The sequence below is a fragment of the Triticum dicoccoides genome, chromosome 7A, assembly GCF_002162155.2.
Source record: "Triticum dicoccoides isolate Atlit2015 ecotype Zavitan chromosome 7A, WEW_v2.0, whole genome shotgun sequence".
NCBI classification, from domain to species: domain Eukaryota; kingdom Viridiplantae; phylum Streptophyta; class Magnoliopsida; order Poales; family Poaceae; genus Triticum; species Triticum dicoccoides.
In genome coordinates this window covers 438,430,369-438,446,464 of record NC_041392.1, presented here as the reverse complement: position 1 = coordinate 438,446,464, position 16,096 = coordinate 438,430,369, and positions in this window count along the sequence as shown.

Genomic DNA, 16,096 nt, shown 5'->3' with positions numbered 1-16,096 from the left:
GCACCGCCGCCGCCGCCGTCTCGCCGGATCCGCCGGAGGTGGCCGTCGTCGCCTTGGTTTTCATGAGAAAATCGAACGGTTTTTTCGAAACCCTAGATCCATTTTTTTATTAGATCGGTTTTTTCGGTTTAGTTATTTAGTGAACGCCCGTTCGTACGTTTGTTTTAACGAACGGTTTTCACTGTTTAGCCGCAGACAGTGAACGTTCGTTTGTTAGCCTGTTCGTCAGTTTTTCTTTTTCTCGGATTTTCCACGATTATTTTCCATCGTGATTTCTGATCCGATTTTCGTTTTAGTTTATCTTTTCGCTCGTTTATCGGAATCAGGCGATTCAAGCGCCTGAAGTTTTGTCTCGAAGCCTTCTTTCTGTTTAACCAACTTAAACAAGTTTTTTCTACTGTAAATTTGACTTTAGTCCAGATTAGTAAACACAGCTTGTTTCTTTCGTCGTTTGGGTTTTGTTGCTTCGTTTGATTTGATTCTTTTTGCAAACCGGAGTTCTTAAGTTGAACTTTCTGGTTAGATATCTTATTTGAGATGTACCCGTGCCCTTGCTTGATTGCTTATTGTATGCTTGTTTGTTTGCGATAGAGTACCCGGAGTGCGAAGCGTGCTACTACGAGTCTCTAGGTTTCGCGGATCATCAGCAAGTCAAGTAACACTTTGATCATACCTCTTTACTACACAGTTTTATTGCATTAGATCAATCCTCAAACAATTGCATGGTTAGGATCTGAATTAAATTGTGGGTTTGGGAAGTAGATGAGGTAGTACATATTCACCTGTTTATTATCAAACCTTTGGGAGTTACTTCTACGTTGCTTATATTGCTATGCTATGCTCGTAGACGTGGATTGGGTTTGAGTGTGTTCACGATAGATGTGAGTATTGTTAATTAATGGTTAACTTAAGTTGGCAACTTTAATACACATCTGGGTGGATTGAGGCACCTGGGAAACCCAGTGATTGCCTGTATTTTTTTTGGAAATCCCGGGGTACCGTGTGATTCTCCTATGGACTGCCACCCAGGCTCAAAGGGATCATGAGATTATTCATGCTAGAAACTTCCGTGTGCAGCCACAAGCCATTATGGGCTCTTGCATAGTTGATTAAGTCGTGTGAACTCTTACAGTGGTAGACTAGCAGATGTAGGGGATGTAGGTGGTATTGTCTACCCATCGTAAGGTGCTAACGCTTCTGAAAGACTGTTTCTCGGTCATCCGTTTCTCAAACACCATGTAGTGCAAGAAATCCAATGGAGGAGATCGAGTCTTGTGGGGAAAAATGTGCCAACCTCTGCAGAGTGTACAAACTAATCATGGTTAGCCGTGTCTCTGGTTATGGACATCTTGAGTATCTGGTTCTTGGATTATCATGTGGATCTCAACACTTTTAATTATAAAATTTGATTGGGTTATTACTATACCTTTTAATTGGGATTGAGATGGGGTTTACCATTCTCAATGTTTAACAATCACCATGATAGTTAAATAAAATATATTCCTTTGTTGTAGGGAAAATTGACTTTTTGCAAAACATATTAACCATACAGCCTCCACCAGCCATATATGCATGTAGTGATAGCATTATTCTGTTCATTATTCTCTTGTGTTGCATTGCCAGCATATTCCATGTGTTGGCCCGTTTTCGGGCTGCAACGTATCATGTTTTAGACTTTTCAGACGATGAGTAAGGAGCCTTAGGTCGTGGTCTTTCACTCAGTGATGCTGTTGGAGTTGATGGACTCACTTTATCTTCCAATCCTTCCTCTGTTATCATATTAGATGGCCTTAAGCCATATTTATTGTAATAAGTTCTCTTTTGAGACATTCGTTGTAATAAGTGTGTGATTGCTACTCTGTTATAAATCCTTCAAGTACTGTGCATGTCAGCATTACCGATCCAGGGATGACACTGATGCACAGAGATCAGACTATTTGAGGTCTGGTCGCTACATCTTATGGCGAAATTTTCTGTTTTCTACTATGTTTCCCAACAGTGGCATCATGAGCAGTTCTATGAGTAGAAGCAGGTTACAATCTAGATCACATGTGGATGTGAGGGTGTTGTTCTTGCTATGCTTCCCTCGAGTGTTTCTTCGGTTCACTTCATTGTCGGCATGGTGTTGCTTTCTACAAGGTTTTGATAATCGCTCGGCTCAAGCTGTCAACGATCTGCTAACAGTTCCTTGGGCTTCACCATTGTCAAGAATAGTGAACCGTCATGTACGCAAGAGGTCTATGAAGATGGTTGATCTTCTAGGGGGTCATGCGTATTAGACGAAGTTTAGTGTGGGGGCGAAATTTTTAATTAAATCTCTTCTTTCACACACCCCGAAAGTTAATCTGGCAACAAGGATTATCACTTTATGGTGTGCACGTATGTAGCTAGGTTTATCCAAAAACCCTAGAAGACACGTAATTAAAATTTGCCATACCGATTAGAGGACGTCTAACTTGGTTTCGCATGGTTTACATATGATGTGGTACATCCTGCGTCATGATAATGATTTTATGTATGAGACGGTTATATGTTGTAATATTAAGTGGCATGTGCATCACGGCATGATGGCTGGAGCCACGAGATTTCCACTTTAATATAAATATCGTAGATATAGGTTAGATGTGACAGCAGCAAGACATACACGGAGTACCCCGACTAGGAGAAGGTGTACCAAGTCATGGGACGAGGAGCTATAATTTCGTGCCATGGCGTGAGATTTTACTGCCACAGCAACGTTTTCTCAAACGGACACCACAACAACGTTTTCTGAGATTTCTGCAATGGCAACGTTTTTGAAACGGTTGCCACGACAACGAAATATTGGCCATCACGTCGCTTCAACTGCAGATTGAAGACGATCATGGAGAACTAATACGTCTGCAACGTATCTATAATTTTTGATTGTTCCATGCTATTATATTATCTGTTTTGGATGTTTAATGGGCTTTATTATACACTTTTATATTATTTTTGGGACTAACCAACTAACCCAAGGCCCAGTGCAAATTGCTATTTTTTTGCCTATTTCAGTGTTTCACAGAAAAGGAATATCAAACAGAATCCAAACAGAATGAAACCTTCGAGAGAGTTATTTTTGGAACAAATGTGATCCAGGGGGCTTGGAGTAGACGTCAAGAAAGAAGCAAGGAGGCCACGAGGCAGGGAGGTGCGCCCCCACCCTCATGGGCCCCTCGCAGCTCCACCGACCTACTTCTTCCTCCTATATATATCCATATACCCCGAAAACATCCAGGAGCACCACGAACCCCTATTTCCACCGCCACAACCTTCTGTACCCAAGAGGTCCCATCTTGGGGCCTTTTCCAAAGCTCTGTCGGAGGGGGAATCGATCACGGAGGGCTTCTACATCAACACCATAGCCTCTCCGATGATGTGTGAGTAGCTTACCACAGACCTTCGGGTCCATAGTTATTAGCTAGATGGCTTCTTCTCTCTCTTTGGATCTCAATACAAAGTTCTCCTCGATCTTCTTCGAGATCTATTTGATGCAATTCTTTTTGCGGTGTGTTTGTCGAGATCCGGTGAATTGTGGGTTTATGATCAAGTTTATCTATGAACAATATTTGATTCTTCTCTGAAATCTTTTATGTATGATTTGTTATCTTTGTAAGTCTCTTCAAATTATCAGTTTGGTTTGGCCTACTAGATTGATCTTTCTTGCAATGGGAGAAGTGCTTAGCTTTGGGTTCAATCTTGCGGTGTCCTTTCCCAATGACAGTAGGGGCAGCAAGGCATGTATTGTATTGTTGCCATCGAGGATAAAAAGATGGGGTTTATATCATATTTATTGAGTTTATCCCTCTACATCATGTCATCTTGCCTAATGCATTACTCTGTTATTATGAACTTAATACTCTAGATGCATGCTGGATAGCAGTCGATGTGTGGAGTAATAGTAGTAGATGCAGAATCATTTCGGTCTACTTGTCGCGGACGTGATGCCTATATACATGATCATGCCTAGATATTCTCATAATTATGCACTTTTTTATCAATTGCTCGACAGTAATTTGTTCACCCACCGTAATACTTATGCTATCTTGAGAGAAGCCACTAGTGAAACCTATGGCCCCGAGTCTATATTTTATCATATAAGTTTCCAATCTATTTTATTTTCCAATCTTGACTTTCAATCTATATCATAAAAATACAAAAAATATTTATCTTATTATCTCTATCAGATCTCAGTCATGTAAGTGACCGTGAAGGGATTCACAACCCCTTTATCGCGTTGGTTGCGAGGTTCTTATTTGTTTGTGTAGGTATGAGGGACTTGCGTGTAGTCTCCTACTGGATTGATACCTTGGTTCTCAAAAACTAAGGGAAATACTTACGCTACTTTGCTGCATCACCCTTTCCTCTTCAAGGGAAAACCAACGCAGTGCTCAAGAGGTAGCAAGAAGGATTTCTGGCAGCGTTGCTGGGGAGATCTACGCACAAGTCAAGACATACCAAGTACCCATCACTAACTCTTATCCCTCGCCTTACATTATTTGCCATTTGCCTCTCGTTTTCCTCTCCCCCACTTCTAAAACGAATTTCGAAAACCTTTGCCATTTCTTCGCCTTCTTCCCGTATGTATATTTGTTTGTGTTTCCATGCGCCTTCTATTTGCTTGCATCTTTGCTTGCTAAAAATCTGTTGATATGGATCCTTAAAGCGTTCTATTTGGATCATCTTCGATCCTTATGTGCTCGTGCTGAAACCCCAACTAGCCTAGTTGATGGGAAATCTTTATATGAGCATGCTCATTTTGTGCGTCACCATTTGTTTGAAAAAGGGAGACTCTTATGGGATCAAATAAACAGATTGTTGTGTTATGCTTGGAATCTTTGTGAAATTTGTGATTTTACCTGTTGCTCTAAGAACCCTAAAAAAACACCTCCCCTACCTATGTGAGTTTAATGATAATGAAATCTTATCTTCTTATTTAAAGGGTGTTTATAGTTACTATGATATTGAAAAAATTGAAGAATTTGTTGCTTTTAGGGGTGCTTATGAAGTTGCTTCTTTGATTGGAAAGCATGATATTACTCTCTACGAATTGGAAAATTTTAACATACTTAAATATTTCTATGAAAACTATGCTCATAATGTCTATGTCAAAGAATTTATTGAAAGAATGACCGTTGCTTCGGAAGAAAATAATGATATGCATGAATCTATAGATAATTATGATTCCGATGACTTGATTAAAATATACCTTGATCAACATGATGCTTGCTATTCTTGTGGCCATGATGCCAATATTTATGAAGGTGAATTTTCTATAGTTCCTTATGTTAAACATGAGATCGTTGCTATTGCACCCATACTTGATAGTTCGTTCGATGAAAAGCATGATTGCAATGATGTTATTATAAATTCTATTAATGTCAATTGTGTTAATGTTATGCAAAACCTCAAGCTTGGGGATGCTAGTTTTGCTATGACTACTATTTGTTGCAATGATCATGATTGGGGTGATTCTTCTTTTGATCTTGAAAATTTATTTAAGCCCCATGATGAATATGAGATTGATAATAGTGTTTGCAATATTATTGAAAGTGGGTTTGGAAGAGTGTCAACTTTAGATCCCACATATTTGGCGAATGTTCAATCTTATGAAATTTTTGATAAAACTGGGTTTTGAGAGGTCATGATTTTAGTTAATTTTAATCCCACTATTTTGGAAGAGTGTCAACTTTGCATGCATGTGGATCATGTTGAAAATATTTTATGTGATAGCTATTTAGTTGAATTTTCTTATGATCCCACGTTTAATTATTATGAGAGAGGAAAATATGATTGTAGAAATTTTCATGTTACTAAATTACCTCTCGTTATGTTGACATTGCTATTGTTTCTTTTCGCTTCCTTGCATATGCTAGTCTTTGCTTGCTATGATAATTTGTTTGCCTATAATATGCCTATGCATAGGAAGTATCTTAGACTTAGATGTGTTTGTCACGTGTTTCATGATGCTCTCTTTGAGCTTCAATTCTTGTCTTTCATGTGAGCATGATTGAAATTTTCAATGCCTAGCTAGGGGCGTTAAACGATAGCGCTTGTTGGGAGGCAACCCAATTTTATTTTTGTTTCTTGATTTTTGGCTCTCTTTAGTAATAAATAATTCATCTAGTCTCTGTTTAGATGTGGTTTTATGCTTTTAATTAGTGTTTGTGCCAAGTAGAACCTTTGGGAAGACTTGGGGGAAGTTTTAGCGATCGTGCTGTAAAAAACAGAAACTTTAGTGCTCACGAGATTTACTGCCATTTTTTACTGGAGAGTGTGCTTAGGTTGATTATTTTTGCATATGATTAATAGACAAATTCCTCACGTCCACAAATTTATTTCAGAATTTTTGGGGTTACAGAAGTATTCGAAACCTACAGATTACTACAGACTGTTCTGTTTTTGACAGATTCTGTTTTTCGTGTGTTGTTTGCTTATTTTGATGAATCTATGGCTAGTATCGGAGTGTATGAACCATAGAGAAGTTGTAATACAGTAGTTTTAACATCAATATAAATAAATAATGAGTTAATTACAGTACCTTAAGTGGTGGTTTGTTTTCTTATACTAACGGAGTTCATGAGATTTTCTGTTGAGTTTTGTGTTGTGAAGTTTTCAAGTTTTGGGTAAAGATTTTATGGATTATGGAATAAGGAGTGTCAAGAGCCTAAGCTTGGGGATTCCCAAGGCACCCCAAGGTAAAATTCAAGGACAACCAAAAGCCTAATCTTGGGGATGCCCCGGAAGGCATCCCCTCTTTCGTCTTCGTTCATCGGTAACTTTACTTGAGGCTATATTTTTATTCGCCACAAGATATGTGTTTTGCTTGGAGCGTCTTGTATGATTTGAGTCTTTGATTTTAGTTTACCAACCCTTGCTGTACACACCTTTTGGGAGAGACACACATGAATTGGAATTTATTAGAATACTCTATGTGCTTCACTTATATCTTTTGAGCTAGATAATTTTGCTCTAGTGCTTCACTTATATCTTTTAGAGCACGGTGGTGGTTTTATTTTATAGAAATTATTGATCTCTCATGCTTCACTTATATTATTTTGAGAGTCCTTTAGAACAGCATGGTAATTTACTTTGGCTATAAAATTGGTCCTAATATGATAGGCATCCAGGATGGGTATAATAAAAACTATCATAAAAAGTGCATTGAATACTATGAGAAGTTTGATACTTGATAATTGTTTTGGGATATAAAGATGGTGATATTAGAGTTTTGCTAGTTGAGTAGTTGTGAATTTGAGAAATAGTTGTGTTGAAGATTGCAAGTCCCGTAGCATGCACGTATGGTAACCGTTGTGTAACAAATTTGAAACATGAGGTGTTCTTTGATTGTCTTCCTTATAAGTGGTGGCCGGGGACAAGCGATGGTCTTTTCCTACCAAGCTATCCCCCTAGGAGCAGGCGCGTGATGCTTGGTTTTTGATGACTTGTAGATTTTTGCAATAAGTATGTGAGTTCTTTATGACTAATGTTGAGTCCATGGATCATACGCACTCTCACCTTTCCATCATTGCTAGCCTCTTTGGTACCGTGCATTGCCCTTTCTCACCTCGAGAGTTGGTGCAAACTTCACCGGTGCATCCAAACCCCGTGATATGATACGCTCTATCACACATAAGCCTCTTTATATCTTCCTCAAAACAGCCACCATACCTACCTATTATGGCATTTCCATATCCATTCCGAGATATATTGCCATGCAACTTTCCACCGTTTCATTTATGACATGCTTCATCATTGTCATATTGCCTTGCATGATCATGTAGTTGACATCGTATTTGTGGCAAATCCACCATGCATAATTTATCATACATGTCACTCTTGATTCATTACCCTTCCCGGTACACCGCCGGAGGCATTCATATAGAGTCATATTTTGTTCTAGTATCGAGTTGTAATCATTGAGTTGTAAATAAATAGAAGTGTGATGATCATCATTAATAGAGCATTGTCCCAAATAAAAAAAGGGGAAGGCCAAAAAAAGGGACAATGTTATTATCCTCTTTTTCCACACTTGTGCTTCAAAGTAGCACCATGATCTTTATGATAGAGAGTCTCTTGTTTTGTCACTTTCATATACTAGTGGGAATTTTTCATTATAGAACTTGGCTTGTATATTCCAACAATGGGCGTCCTCAAATGCCCTAGGTCTTCGAGAGAAAGCAAGTTGGATGCACACCCACTTAGTTTCTTTTGTTGAGCTTTCATACATTTATTGGTCTAGTGCATCCGTTGCATGGCAATCCCTACTCCTTGCATTGACATCAATTGGTCGGCATCTCCCTAGCCCGTTAATTAGCCGCGTCGATGTGAGACTTTATCCTTTTTTGTCTTCTCCACATTACCCCCATCATCATATTCTATTCCACCCTTAGTGCTATATCCATGGCTCACGCTCATGTATTGCATGAAAGTTGAAAAAAGTTTGAGATTACTAAAGTATGAAACAATTGCTTGGCTTGTCATCGGGGTTGTGCATTATGAGAGCATTCTTGTGTGACGAAAATGGAGCATGACCAAACTATATGATTTTGTAGGGATGAACTTTCTTTTGCCATGTTATTTTGAGAAGACATGATTGCTTAGTTAGTATGCTTGAAGTATTATTATTTTTATGTCAATATTAAACTTTTGTCTTGACTCTTTCGGATCTGAATATTCATGCTACAATAAAGAAAAATACATTGAGAATTATGCTAGGTAGCATTCCACATCAAAAATTCTATTTTTATCATTTACCTACTCGAGGATGAGCATGAATTAAGCTTGGGGATGCTTGATACGTCTCCAACGTATCTATAATTTTTTATTGTTCCATGCTATTATATTATCTGTTTTGGATGTTTAATGGGCTTTATTATAAAATTTTATATTATTTTTGGGACTAACCTACTAACCCAAGGCCCAGTGCAAATTGCTGTTTTTTTGCCTATTTCAGTGTTTCATAGAAAAGGAATATCAAACAGAATCCAAATGGAATAAACCTTTGGGAGAGTTATTTTTGGAACAAACGTGATCCAGGGGACTTGGAGTAGACGTCAAGAAAGAAGCGAGGAGGCCACGAGGCAGGGAGGCACGCCCCCACCCTCGTGGGCCCCTCGCAGCTCCACTGACCTACTTCTTCCTCCTATATATATACATATACCCCGAAAACATCCAGGAGCACCACGAAACCCTATTTCCACTACTGCAACCTTCTGTACCCAAGAGATCCCATCTTGGGGCCTTTTCCAGAGCTTCGCCGGAGGGGGAATCAATCACGGAGGGCTTCTACATCAACACCATAGCCTCTCCGATGATGTGTGAGTAGTTTACCACGGACCTTCGAGTCCATAGTTATTAGCTAGATGGCTTCTTCTCTCTCTTTGGATCTCAATACAAAGTTCTCTTCGATCTTCTTCGAGATCTATTTGATGTAATTCTTTTTGCAGTGTGTTTGTCGAGATCCGATGAATTGTGGGTTTATGATCAAGTTTATCTATGAACAAAATTTGATTCTTCTCTGAAATATTTTATGTATGATTTGTTATCTTTGCAAGTCTCTTCTAATTATCAGTTTGGTTTGGCCTACTAGACTGATCTTTCTTGCAATGGGAGAAGTGCTTAGCTTTGGGTTCAATCTTGCGGTGTCCTTTCCCAGTGACAGCAGGGGCAGCAAGGCACGTATTGTATTGTTGCCATCGTGGATAAAAAGATGGGGTTTACATCATATTGCTTGAGTTTATCCCACTACATCATGTCATATTGCCCAATGCATTACTCTGTTATTATGAACTTAATACTCTAGATGCATGCTGGATAGCGGTCGATGTGTGGAGTAATAGTAGTAGATGCAGAGTCGTTTCGGTCTAGTTGTCGCGGACATGATGCCTATATACATGATCATGCCTAGATATTCTCATAATTATGCACTTTTCTATCAATTGCTCGACAGTAATTTGTTCGCCCACCGTAATACTTATGCTATCTTGAGAGAAGCCACTAGTGAAACCTATGGCCCCCGGGTCTATCTTTTATCATAGAAGTTTCCAATCTATTTTATTTTGCAATCTTTACTTCCAATCTATATCATAAAAATACCAAAAATATTTATCTTATTATCTATATCAGATCTCACTCTTGTAAGTGACCGTGAAGGGATTGACAACCCCTTTATCGCGTTGGTTGCGAAGTTCTTATTTGTTTGTGTAGGTACGAGGGACTTGCGTGTAGTCTCCTACTGGATTGATACCTTGGTTCTCAAAAACTGAGCGAAATACTTGCGCTACTTTGCTGCTTCACCCTTTCCTCTTTAAGGGAAAACCAACGCAGTGCTCAAGAGGTAGCAAGAACTCCCGGCGCCTAGGGCTATACCATGTCATGCTATTATGAATTGCCTGAGATGTTTATCCCTTTGTTGTTTGCACCCTTTGATTGTGCAGTAGTTAACTATTAGGGTGATCGCTCACAGTAAATATCAAGTTAAAAGGTGCTCTTCCCAGTGTTGCAACCGTCTATAACACGTAGCATTTCGAAGTGCGTCATGTCCACATGAGTACAAACGGAACATGAGGTGTAAGACCGGGATGGTTAGACCATGTATGCAGATAGCACTCGGTTGTCTTGAAGTTCTAGCAGAACCGTTCTGAGCTCGGAGCACAAAGCATCGAAAGATGAACAAGAGTCATATGGAGATATGATTAGCAAAATTTGTCCATTGGTCTCGTCATCAGTGATGTCCACATCAATGACTGAGAACTAGACTTGGATCTTGAATCACTCACTATTAAGTAAGAGAGATATTAATTTGAGTGGGAGCGCACTTTAAATTAAAATTTTGTTTTATTTCACTAGTGAATATTAAATATTAATTATGTCTAAAAGTGAATATTGTGATTGTTGTTGTAGATCAATGGCTTGCAATAGTTTCCATTTAGCACCATTGTTTGAGAAATAAAAGTTAGCTGAGAATGGTGGAAACTATGAGAATTGGATCCACACTCTAAGATGTGTTCTCAGGAGTGCAAAGAAATAATATGTGTTGGATCAACCACTTGGTGACTACCCGACACCTGGGGCGTCACAAGATGTCATCAACGTGTTTTTATCTCGCAAGAACGATTTTAGTACTATCGACATTGTCGAGACATGTATCACAAAGAACCAGCCAAAGTTCATGAGATGACTGAAGCAATGGTAGAGTGCAAGATAACTGAAGGTTTTAAGAAAGGTGCTAGTCTTGCAGACTATTATGATAGTATAACTGCAAGGGGAATTGATTTTTCCAGGACACCAGAGAATGACTTACTCCTCACTTTGCTCTATGAAGCAATGCTCAAAACCACTGAGATTGGGTTGCAGAACCAACAAAAGTTATTGGGGAACAAAACAGAAAGTTTCAAGAAGAAACGCAACACCAAAAGTTACAAAGGTGGAGCATCTCGTGAGACTTCATGTTTCTACTGCAAAGAGATAGGACACTGGAAAATAAATTGCTTGAAGTATCTGGTAGATAAGAATAACTTGTCTTCTGGTAAAGTTATAAAAGTTATACAAGTTAATGTTATTGATATTCTACTTACTGAAAACTCCAAGTCATGGGTATTTGATTCCGGATCTGTTGCTCACATTTGCAACACGATGGAGGGACTTCCGAAAATTTGCAATCTGAGTAGAAATGAAGTTGTGATGCGAGTCGGGAATGGTGATGGGATTGTCGCTCTAGCCGTTGGTGTCATGTCTTTAAGTTTACCTTCAGGATTTGTTTTAGAACTAAATAATTGTTATTTTGTTCCGAAGTTGTGTAAAAACATCATCTATGTATCATGTTTGATAAATGACGGATATTCTTATAAATCGAAAAACAATGGTTGTTCAATATATTATAAGGATATGTTTTATGGATTTGCACCTATTGTAGGTGGTTTATTCATAATGGATCTTGAACATGAAAAAGATGTTTTTAACATTAATGCTAAACGTCTTAAGAAGACTGATAATACTACTTACATGTGGCATTGTCGTCTTGGTCATATCGGAAAGAAACACATGCAAAAACTTCATAAAGATGGAGTATTAACATCATTTGATTTCGAATCATTCGATACATGCAAAGCTTGTCTGATGGGTAAAATGACCAAAACGCAGTTCATATGTCATCCTGAACGAGCGCAAGAATTATTGGACATAATACATAGTGATGTATGTGGTCCAATGAGTATTCAGACGCGCGGTGGATACGTCTACTTCGTAACCTTCACTGATGAGTAGATATGGTTATATCTACTTGATGAAACACAAGTCTGAAACATTTGAAAAGTTCAATGAATTTTAGAACAAAGTTGAGAATCATTGTGGCAAAAAGATAAAATTTGTACGATCAGATTGTGGAGGAGAATATATAAGTCATGAGTTCAGCAAACATCTAAGTGATTGTGGAATTGTTTCACAACTTACTTCTCTCGGAACTCCACAGAGAAATGGAGTGTCAGAAAGATGTAACCAAACTTTGCTGGACATGGTGAGGTCAATGATGTCTCTTACTGATCTGCCTTTATCATTATGGGGATATGCACTTAAAACAACAACATATACACTAAACAAAGCACCGTCTAAGTCTGTTGAGACTACACCATATAAGTTATGGAATGAGAAGAGACCCAATTTGTCACATCTCAAGATTTGGGGTTGCGAGACTTATTTAAAACGTTTACAACCGAATAAGCTTGATCCCAAAGTAGACAAATGTTACTTTGTAGGTTATGCCAAAGAAAAAATTGGGTATTCCTTCTACCAAACGTCTGAAGACAAAGTGTTTGTCACAAAGAATCGACACTTTCTTGAGAAAGAGTTTCTCGCTAAAGAAGTAAGTGGGAGGACAGTACAACTTGATGAGATTATTGAATCTTTAGAAGTTGAGAGGACTAATGAAACGGAATCTGTTCCAGAAGTTGTCCACACAACTGAACCAGAAGTTACTACACTAGTGGTAGAAACACCGGTTAAAACTATAACTGAACCGTGTAGGTCTGGCAGAGTTATTGAACCTCCTGAATGGTTTCATAATGAAATATTCATCTTAGAACAAGATGAACACGAACACTACAAAGAAGTGATGGCGGCGCCTAGCTCAAAAGAATGGCATAAAGCCATGCAATCCGAGATGGAGTCCATGTACGAGAATCAAGTTTGGAACTTGGTTGATCCTCCAGAGGTGTGAAACCCATACAGTGAAATTGGATCTTCAAAAGAAAAACATATGCAGATGGTAGTCCTACCATCTGTAAAGCAATGCTAGTAGTAAAAGGGTTTTCGCAAATTGAGGGAGTTGATTATGCAAAACTTTCTCTCCAGTAGCAATGCGTACAGATTATGATGGCAATTGCTGCATATTTTGATCATGAGATATGGTAGATGGATGTCAAAACTGCTTTCCTAAATGGGTTTCTGAAAGAGGATGTATACATGATACAACCTGAAGGTTTTGTCAATCCAAAGGATGCCGGAAAGGTGTAAAAGCTTCAGAAATCAATCTATGGTTTGAAGCAAGCATCAAGGAGCTGGAATCAATGTTTTGATGAAGTGGTAAAAGAGTTTGGCTTCATAAAAATTGATGAAGAAGCTTGTGTATACAAGAAGTTTAGTGGGAGCTCTGTAGCATTTTTAATCATGTAGGTAGATGACATATTATTGATTGGAAATGACACAAAGTTTCTTAGCACAATAAAATATTATTTGAAGAGTGTGTTTTCAATGAAGGATTTAGGCCAAGCTGCATATATACTAGGCATAAAGATCTATAGAGATAGATCAAGACGTCTGATTGCGCTGAGCCAAAGCACGTACATTGACAAGGTTTTAAAGAGGTTTAAAATGGAGAATGCAAAGAACGGTTTTCTCCCAATGTCACGTGGCACAACACTTAGCAAGAATCAATGTCCGAAGAAAGTTGATGAGCGAGTGCAGATGAGTGGAGTCCCATATGCCTCGGTAATTGGATCCATCATGTATGCTATGATATGTACTAGACCAGATGTTTCTCATGCACTAAGTGTTAGTAGCGGGTACCGAAGTGATCCTGGATTGGCTCTCTGGCAGCTATTAAAAATATTCTTAAGTATCTCAGGAGGATAAAGGACATGCTCCTAGTCTATGGAGGAGATGAAGAACTCGTTGTAAATGGTTACACCGATGCAAGCTTCATGACTGATATAGATGACTAAAAATCTCAATCAGGTTATGTTTTCACCCTTAATGGTGGTGCGGTTGTTTGGAAAAGTTTCGAAAACACTATTGCAGATTCTACAACAAAAGCAGAATACATTGCGGCTTCAGAAGCTTCGAAGGAGGCACTCTGGATAAAGAAGTTTCTTGAAGTTGGCGTGGTCCCAAGTGCGATGAACCCAATGGCACTCTATTGTGATAATAGTGGTGTCGTTGCTCAAGCAAAGGAACCAAGATCCCACATGAAGACAAAGACATATCGAACGCAAGTATCACATTATCCGACAGCATGTCGAGAAGGGTTTTGTGAAAGTTGTCAAGGTTCACACTGATTTGAATGTGTCAGACCCGATGACAAAGGCTCTACCACAAGCAAAGCATGAGCAACACCGGATAACCAAAGTGTTAAAGAGACTATGTAAACTCGATTATTGACTCTAGTGCAAGTGGGAGATTGGTGGAAATATGCCCTAAAGGCAATAATATTGTATTATTATATTTCTGGTATTCATAATTAAGAGTTTATATTTCATGCTATAACTGCTATGATCCTGTAATACGTGATTCAATGGAAAACTCATAAGCATGTGTGAAATGATAAACGGTAAACAATAGGTTCCCGGTCTCGCCTCTAAGACTGGCTCAAGTGTTGTTGGTGATCACGTTTTCTAGATCTTAGGATATTGTTAAGTGTAACGATAGTCCTAAAACACCATTGGTGGTATAATGTTAGAAGAATGATCATATTGAATCGACCCAATACTTGTATGTTATACTATGTGATTATATCGTATGAAATCATCTATTATAACACGGAGTGTTAGCATGTGCTTTAGTTCCTCGGACCATGAGAGTGTCTCGGTCACTGCCTACCGTACGGTGGGCTTTGGGGTTGCTCAAACTGTTGCAGAACGTAGCATGCAATTTAAAAAAAATTCCTACGATCACGCAAGTTCTATCTAGGAGATGCATAGCAACGAGAGGGGGAGAGTGTGTCCACGTACCCTCATAGACCGAAAGCGGAAGCATTAGGTTAATGTGGTTGATGTAGTCGAACGTCTTTGCGATCCAACCAATCTAGTACCGAATGTGCGGCACCTCCAAGTTCAGCACACGTTCAGCTCAATGAAGTCCCTCAAACTCTTGATCCAGCAGAGGGTCGAGGGAGAGTTTCGTCAGTAGGACGACGTGGTGACGGTGATGGTGATGTGATCCGTGCAAGGCTTCGCCTAAGAACTACGACGCTATGACCAGAGGAGTAAACTGTGGAGGGGGGCACCGCACACGGCTAAGAGAACAATTGATATGCTATGGAGTGCCCCCTGCCCCCGTATATAAAGGAGGAGAGGAGGAGGTCGGCCACCAAAGGGGGCGCGCCAGGGGGAGTCCTACTAGGACACCACTCCTAGTAGGATTCGCCCCCACCCCCTTTTTCTTTTCTCATCGGAGGGGAAAGGAAGGAGAGGGAGAGGGAGAGGGAGAGGGAAAGGGGGGCGCGCCCCCTCCTCCTTGTCCTATTCTGATTCCCTTGGAGGGGGCACACTCCACCCCTTGTGGGCTCCCCTCTCTCTCCACTAAGGCCCATGTAGGCTCAATACTTCCCTGGGGGGTTTCGGTAACCCCTCGGTACTCCGAAATATACTCGTACCTTTCCAAAACCATTCTGGTGTCCGAATATCACCGTCCAATATATCAATATTTACCTGTCGACCATTTCGAGACTCCTCGTCATGTTCGTGATCTCATCCGGGACTCCGAACAAACTTTGGTCACCAAAAATACATAACTCATAGTACAAATCATCATCGAACGTTAAGCGTGGGGACCCTACGGGTTCGAGAACTATGTAGACATGACC